The sequence below is a fragment of the Botryllus schlosseri genome, chromosome 15 (assembly GCF_051294905.1).
Source record: "Botryllus schlosseri isolate E-star chromosome 15, Bs_hap1, whole genome shotgun sequence".
Classification (NCBI taxonomy): domain Eukaryota; kingdom Metazoa; phylum Chordata; class Ascidiacea; order Stolidobranchia; family Styelidae; genus Botryllus; species Botryllus schlosseri.
In genome coordinates this window covers 11,704,148-11,712,068 of record NC_137250.1, presented here as the reverse complement: position 1 = coordinate 11,712,068, position 7,921 = coordinate 11,704,148, and positions in this window count along the sequence as shown.

The window sequence follows — 7,921 nt, the reverse complement described above, 5'->3', positions numbered from 1 at the left end:
TAGGCATTTCGGCGTCGGCCATTACCACGCCACGACGTACCAACACATAATAAAGTTTAGGCTGACATGGGACTCCGAAAGATGTGCCAAAAATTCGGCATCGTAAAATCCGATTAAGTCATGAATGATCGAATATTTTCGCTATTGGCGCGATTAAGTTACATAAAGTCTCTGCTTACACCTAGCAGAATGAAAGTGCTCACAAGTGCAGGTAAAAACATCCACCCAAATGTAGGGTCTGGGGGCGAAGCCTCCGGAAGTTTGGCTTGTCGCCCACTGGATTCCAAGACCAAAGTTTTTGGGGGTGGGCTGACGTAGTGCTTTTTCGGCCCGGATTTGCGCATCACCGGTATAGCTGCTGTAAGATGCTTTCTTGCGGCACACATTGTCTTCGTAGTTGCCAGAGTAGCCTGCGTCTGGTGGCAGTGGGCAATGAGCAAGGTAGCACGACGATGTGGCTGTAACGCTTCTTCTCTCGATATTGTCAAAGAGAAGAATATTATTCGAGTTGGCGTGATCGGTTCCAGTGGTTCCCAACGTGGGCGATTTTGAGAAACAAGGGGGAGAAAATACCAAAGGGGGGCAGAAATGTTAGAACGTACAGTGAGATATATTTCATTAAAGCGGACAAAATATGCACGTAAACAGGACTTATTCTGCAAATGACGCGAAAAAAAGCTCAACTCAACGGAACGTAGACGAGAAGCTACTCGGAAAAATGACCTTTTGTGTAAGTCAGTTTCCATCAGTGATCAGAGCTAGGTGAATAAAGGTGAATAAATTTCCTAATTATTTGCCCTTTTTTTTGGATCCGTAAATTTGGGGGGCGAAAATTAGTGTCGAACTTGATAAGAGGGCGATGAGTCGAAAAAGGTTGGGCACCACTAAGTTAAACACACGGCCTTCGGCGCGAAAGACTGTTGACGACTCTCGGCGGTATCACGTTTATTTCGACAAGGCAATTTTACCACGACTTAGCATACTTACTACCATAAAATCACATGGATGCCGTCAGGAAGATAATTAATTACGATCAAATCCCTCTAAATGTCACTCTCTGCACCATATAACTGCAAACAGCGGTTGCACAATTAACATTTTGACTTCATTTCAATTTTTAACGTTCACCGGTCCGCCAAACATTTTTCGAAATTTTACCGGTCCGCGAGGTGAAAAAGGTTGAGAACCACTGTGCTAGACAACCAAAACGGACAGGTTACCTCTTGTGATAAGACTGGTAGCACTAAACTTGGTCTGTCAAAGGCCCAAGCAAATGTAAATCAGCCAACTCTAGGCGTAGCGTTTGTAAATGCTACGCCCTAAATGTATCTTTGCTCAACTGCATGTACACTTTGGATTCTCCGGAAAAGTTATTGTAGTCGGATTTTCCGGATTCTGGACGAGATTTTTCGGATTCGCAAGGATATTTGGATGAGATTGTTCGGATTTGGACGGATAGCTCCTCAGAGAATCGAGCTGTCGGATGGATTCGGATACTCAGAAATCAATATCTGCTCATCACTACAAACAGAGGTGGTCAAAGTAGTCAAGAAAGCTACTCAAGTAGAAGTAGAAGTAGCGACGAAAAAATCTACTCAAGTACAAGTAGAAGTACTTCTTTCATGAGCAACCTAAAACTACTTGAAGTAGAAGTAGAATTGACTGACTTTAAAAGTACTCAAGTAAGTAAGTAGTTGTGAAAACGATCCTGATTGGATGGAATATAAAAAGGTACAAATTGAGCTATGGGATAAGTGACGAGCTTGATTCATATTGATGCATACCAGCAGGTATCCAATTTTCGATAGCATAAGCATTCGTCCACATCATGGAATGAAAATGATAGTATTGATAAGGAAATGCGATACTAATCCTCTGTTTTCTCGAACAACACGTTTTGGAAAATGGCATGATATGGTGCCATCCCCCATATTATAAGGCCCGTAGTTTAGTCGAAGAGCAATACAGAGAAGTTGTATAGGATACGGTGTAAACACTTTGCGCGATTAGTAAACGTTAATAAAAAATATGGTTGCCCGTAAAAATGCCATATTGTGTAGCTTTATTTACAGAAATTAAAGGCATTACTGCACTTGCTTTTATACTTCAACATGTATGTTATTCGGACGAAAGAACTGATTTTAATTATAACTCAAAGTATATGATACTGGGAATTGAAAGTGAAATATAAATACTACTTCTAAATGCAGAATATGTATTTCATGTTTTTAGTCCAGAAAGTTTCAAAGGTTGTATGCTAAAACAGCTATAAAACTAAAAAAAGTCAAAGTCCACTCTTCCAGATTAGGACACGCCATGGACATATATGCTAGATTACGATATGACAGAAAATGCTAGATTGCGAAACATCAGTTTCAAACGTTATGATGAGCCATATATACTGTGATGAATTATTTCATATGGGGGAAGGGCGACAATGTGGTGTGAACGCAACCACGCCAACCCTCCACCTAAATTATATTCACCGATACTTTCGCGAAATCATACTGGTCACTCCGTATCCACTGCGCGCGAAGCGCGACGAAAATTCTGTGCTTTACTAAACTTTTATGAAAATTAAATGTTAATGCTCCGTGAAAACAGCTCCGAAATTCCTCAGGCTATCTTCCTGATTGGAAGATTGAACTACTTCTACTTGACAAACTGAAAATAGCGAAAAGTAAGTAAGTAGATCACAAAATATTAAGAAGTAGAAGTAGAAGTAGCGAAAATCAGATCTACTTGAGTAAGTACCAGAAGTAGGGGAAAACTACTTGAGTACTTCGAAAAAGTAGAAGTACTTCGTTACTGACCACCTCTGACTACAAATAGGTGAAATCTTTAGTACTTTTCAAAATAAAAGGTGTAAAAGTAACTATATACAGGCCCAGGCTTGTCTGAAAAGCGTCCACGTGGACGGGGGCTGGAGTACTCCAAAAGTATAAGTATTTCATTACTGATCATTGTGAACAGTGAAAACCTCTACATCGCCTATAAATCATTTCAGCAATTACGAACCGCCATTGTTATATGCTGATCAATATATTATATAAAACAAGCTTATAGAAATCAAACTGCGATGTGAAGCTTTCAGCCTACGAATTCAGATTGGTTCGTAACTCGGGTAAGTTCATCATCGGTATTATTATTAATATTATGTTGATCATTTCAATATACTACAAAAGTTTCAATACAGTGAAAAGGATTAAGTAATCGAAACACTCTGGTGAATTACATAGGCCACTTGTACCCTTGACAGTTGACATACAAAGTTACAAACATAGTAACAAATACAAGAATGAGTACCAGTTTACACTAAATGAGAAATAGCCTACACAATTATCAAAAAATGGACAAGTGATGAATATTCACTATGGCAGAGGCGAAGTCGGTGTGGTAAAACCGATTCGGTAAGCTCAATATGTCCGCTGGTATTTGACCACCACAAATTTTTATGTATTTGGACTTGAAAGGCGGTCATACTCGAGGACGGTCTTATCCAGGGTAATATGGTACCACACGTCACCCCCCCCCTAGTTTAAATGATTTGATTTGCTTTGCTGTCATCGTCGGTCGTCGCCTATTTTTGGTTAATTTCAACGACCAGTACGCACGTGACAACATTACATTGTAGAAACTAAATTCAATCATCACAACTCATTTAAACCGTAGCTAGGTATAGGCTATATAATGTTTGAGGCCATTATAGCCTTATGTATAGCAGTATACATAAGTAGCCTATAAGAACGTTGTGATTGGGTAGGGTTACTATATTTTAGATGGGAAAGGAGGACACTTCGACCAAATTAAAAAGTTGGTAGACGGAAATTGAAAACAGCTGATTTTGTGATATTTACTATTTACCCTGTGATTGGTACATGGCGCATTACCTTACGCATTGAAACTCAGCCCAGTATTGTCAAGCTAGCGGAAAAGATGTAGCAGCAAGTTTATCATTTATGCTGACATATTACACAATCTGTGAACAGGTTTATTTTCTTCGGATTTTGGTCTCACATATATGATCCATTTAATAAAAAAGTTGGCCATCGCTGTCACATAGTCTCTGGGCAAGGCCGAGGAGTAATGAGTAGAAGTTGGAAGCTCAAACAAAGTGGCAGATTTGAACTTTCAATTTGTATTTAAAATAGGCCAGGGCACGAGTCTGAGTAGCAGTTTCCATGCTGCATGACCAAACGGTCGCATAATGGAGAGAAAAATTGCCGCATGATGTCGCACATAAGCCATTAAAATATACGATTGCCAACTCAGGTCCGAGGACCCGTGGAATTGGTACGGTAAAATTTACAGTATTTCGTACCACAAAACTTGTTCGAATCCTGCTAATAAGGTATTATAATATATCGTGTCGCCAGTGGCGGCTCGTCCTATAGGGAAACTGGGGCATTGCCCCACCTAAAATTCTGTTCAATAACAGTTCTTTACCAATTATAGACGAACAGCAATCTATATATACCGAAATCACAGAAAAAATCGTATTCTTCTTGTCCTTTCGCTTGTAAATGCCCAATGGCATTGCCCATATATAGCGAAGTCTCTGCGAAAATCGAATTCTCTTCTGTGTTTTCGCTTTGCGAATGCCTAGCCAGGGCATGCCCCGGTAGCGCTCATAACTAGGGCTGGGCACAATGATTCGAGTACTCGAATCTGAATCGAGTATTAATTTTAATGATTCGAGTCGAGTAGTAAAAGGCGATTTTTTCGAGTACTGAAATTATACGCTCCTCGTCACTGAAAGTTAATTTATCAAGGAGAATTATCGTTACGATACTCATTTTCACTGTTGAAGCCTTGAAACCTTGATTGGCCGTATCGTAGCATACGAAACATATAGTACAAAGCTACGAACGTTACTGGAAACAGCACATTTCTGAAGTCATGGTCATCTCACAACATTGTCACCAAGTGCAATGAAATCGGTATGGTCGAAAAAATACCAAAGTATATTTAATGTGATCGATAACAGTCATTATATTCTTTGTGGTGGCATAAACGGTACATATTTGAACTTTGACATATTACATTCAGTTATGACGTCATACTGAGTGATACTCGATTACTCGACTCGACTCGAAGCATATTACGTGATTCAGAATCGAATCACTCAGATACTCGATTTTGCCCAGCCCTACTCATAACAAGCTTTCACTGTCTATTCTCTTAAAGCCGCGCACAATAAAGAAACAGTGATTTACTCTCTCCTATTCATAAAATTACCGAGCAACCGGGGCAACATAGCCTGGTCGCCCTTAAGGTGTGATGTAACAATCGTATCTATATCTGAACTCGGTTACCGTCATATGCGTTTGGTCGACCTTTGCTGGTATAGGTCGATTTTGATGGTGTTTCACACCATGATAATTCTTGAAACTTGGTTTGTCATGTCGTGATGGTGGTATTTAACACTGTCCCAAGTTTCAGGGTTTCTACTTAAAGTTTAGGGTAGTAATTCCGTTTCCGAAGTTGAGTGTGTGCTGATCCGTCATGTATCGCAAACAGATTTTACTCAAAAGCCGGTATTGGTATCCATTGATTTTGACGATGTTCCATACCGAGATCGGTCATGACATTTGGTACGGTAAGTCTTAATGTTAGTATCGAACGCTGTACCAAGTTTTAAGTTTGTCACTGAACTGTGTTAGTGGTAATTTCGTTTCCTAAGTCGAGTGAGAGCTGACTCGTCATTTATCGCAAATATATTTTACGCAAAGCCGGTATTGGTCTCCACTGATTTTAACGATGCTCCTTACCTAGATCCGTCATGAGCTTTTGCATGGTATGTCTTGATTTTAGTATCGAACGCTGTGCCAAGTCTCAAGGTTGGCACTCAATGATTAGGGCAGCAATTTCGTTATCAAGGTCGAGTATGGTAGAGATGTGCGCTGATCTGACACTTAGCCTACCTAACGCATTGCGGATTTCACGCAAAAGCCGGTGTATCTGTGTTAACGCTAACTGTGTTCCATACTGAGATAGGTGATGAGATGATGATATCATGAAACAGTTTACTAACATCCTCGGTTTGCATTCAAATATTTACTTTTATTTTATATTGTCCAATGTCAATTTCACCGTGAAATTGTGGCCTTCAGACCATTTGCTTACAATTACAACCCCTGTCAAGCGCGATAGCTGTTTCGTTTTCGATGGCGGCTAACAGCTGATCGCTTGATCAGCCTATTCCTCAGTAAATTTTACGCAAAATTCGGAGTTGGTCTGTTCGTATTAATTTTGACAGTGAACCATACCGAAAACGGTCATGAGGCTACTTCTCGGTGATTTCATGTAACAGTGTACCAAGTTTTCGACTTTCATCCACGTATTTATTCGGTAATATATTTTCCAAAGGCGATTTTGCAGCAGACATATAGACACTAGACCAGTGGTTCTTGACCTTTTTGTCTTTGCGGACCCCTTTTCGACCGTCACGGACCCCGCGGACCCCCTCAAGTTTCCGTTATATATTAGCTCAATTATCGTGCAACCGTCAACTGTCTTATCCAAATATTAATTGCAGGATAGTGATAAACAGCCACAAAATGACTTTTCTTGAAAATTTCAGTGCACTAAATGTAGAAATTAGGTAGACTTTTATTTCGAAGGTAATTTTCCATCTGTATTTATTGTCTTGAAAATCCGCGTTTTCGATTTGATATGAAAGAGTGCCGAAAATCCATTTCCACAAAGATATATTGGTGGCGAATGTAATATTAACGCGCAACGCTTTCGACGACAGCCTTTGGTGTGAATTTTTTATGAACATATCACGTCCAGCGTAGTCATTTTTAATGTATCATCTCATATTGAAGCTGATTAGTGGTTATATCAAAGAAGAAAATGGATTTCGTGGCGAGGTTTCAATTCCTTCATTGGGACAGATTAGGACAAAATTAAGGAATTTCTGTTTAAAACGACTGTTTACTACTTTGCTGAGACTGTCTACACCATATTCAAAATGTTTTGCAAGAATTTCGAAGTCACCCTGTTTGATTTTGCTATCTCCAACATTTCATTTTTCTACAAACCCCAACAAAACAACTCTAAACAGCAATATGTTTGCACCAGCAGGCTATTGGGAATTTGACAATTATAATAGGTTTGCACAGTCGGATATTTCATCTCAGACGACCATTTGAATGATTTGAGTTCTAAAGTTTTAGCAATTACGAAGCGAAACTGTCTCATGCTTTTCCTAATTAAAAAATAAATAAGAATTAGGTTGTCATTCATTTTACAAATTTAGAGGCTTCGCGGACCCCCTGAAAATGCTTCACGGACCCCCAGGGGTCCACGGACCCCCGGTTGAGAATCACTGCACTAGACCGTAAGCCGTATGTGTCGTGTGACAGTCTCCAGCCTCAAGGCCAAAATCTCCTATACTGTACCGGGACCGAATTTCCGAGGCTGCTATCCGTAGTTTTTCAGAATTATGTTTTGGACTCAATATGACATGTCCAATCTATGAGATAACAATTGCGTATGTGTCCGAACTCGTTGACCTTTCCAGTTAGGCTTACGCAATCTCTCGAGTTATAGTCATTTCCATTTCTGCAGATAATTAGTCAGGTACAGTGCGAACATGAACCGTGTCGAATCTTTGTTCCGTACGCCGTTTACGCAGTTAACACACTTCAAGTCACAGCTCACCGGCAGACCTCTCGCGGCACATACGTTAAAATCACTGTTGTCGAGAAGTTCGTGTTACCGTAGTCCGTACCACCAAGTTACTTGTTTACGTTGGAAAACGCCATTGTGACGTCATCTTGATAAAAAGTCGTTTGCAGCCCTTGCCCCACCACCCGATATTGTCACGAGCCGCCACTGCGTGTCGCATTGGTAAAAAAAATTATCGTACAGTAATTTCGTACCATTCTCGTACCTCGTAATGCTTGCATGGGTT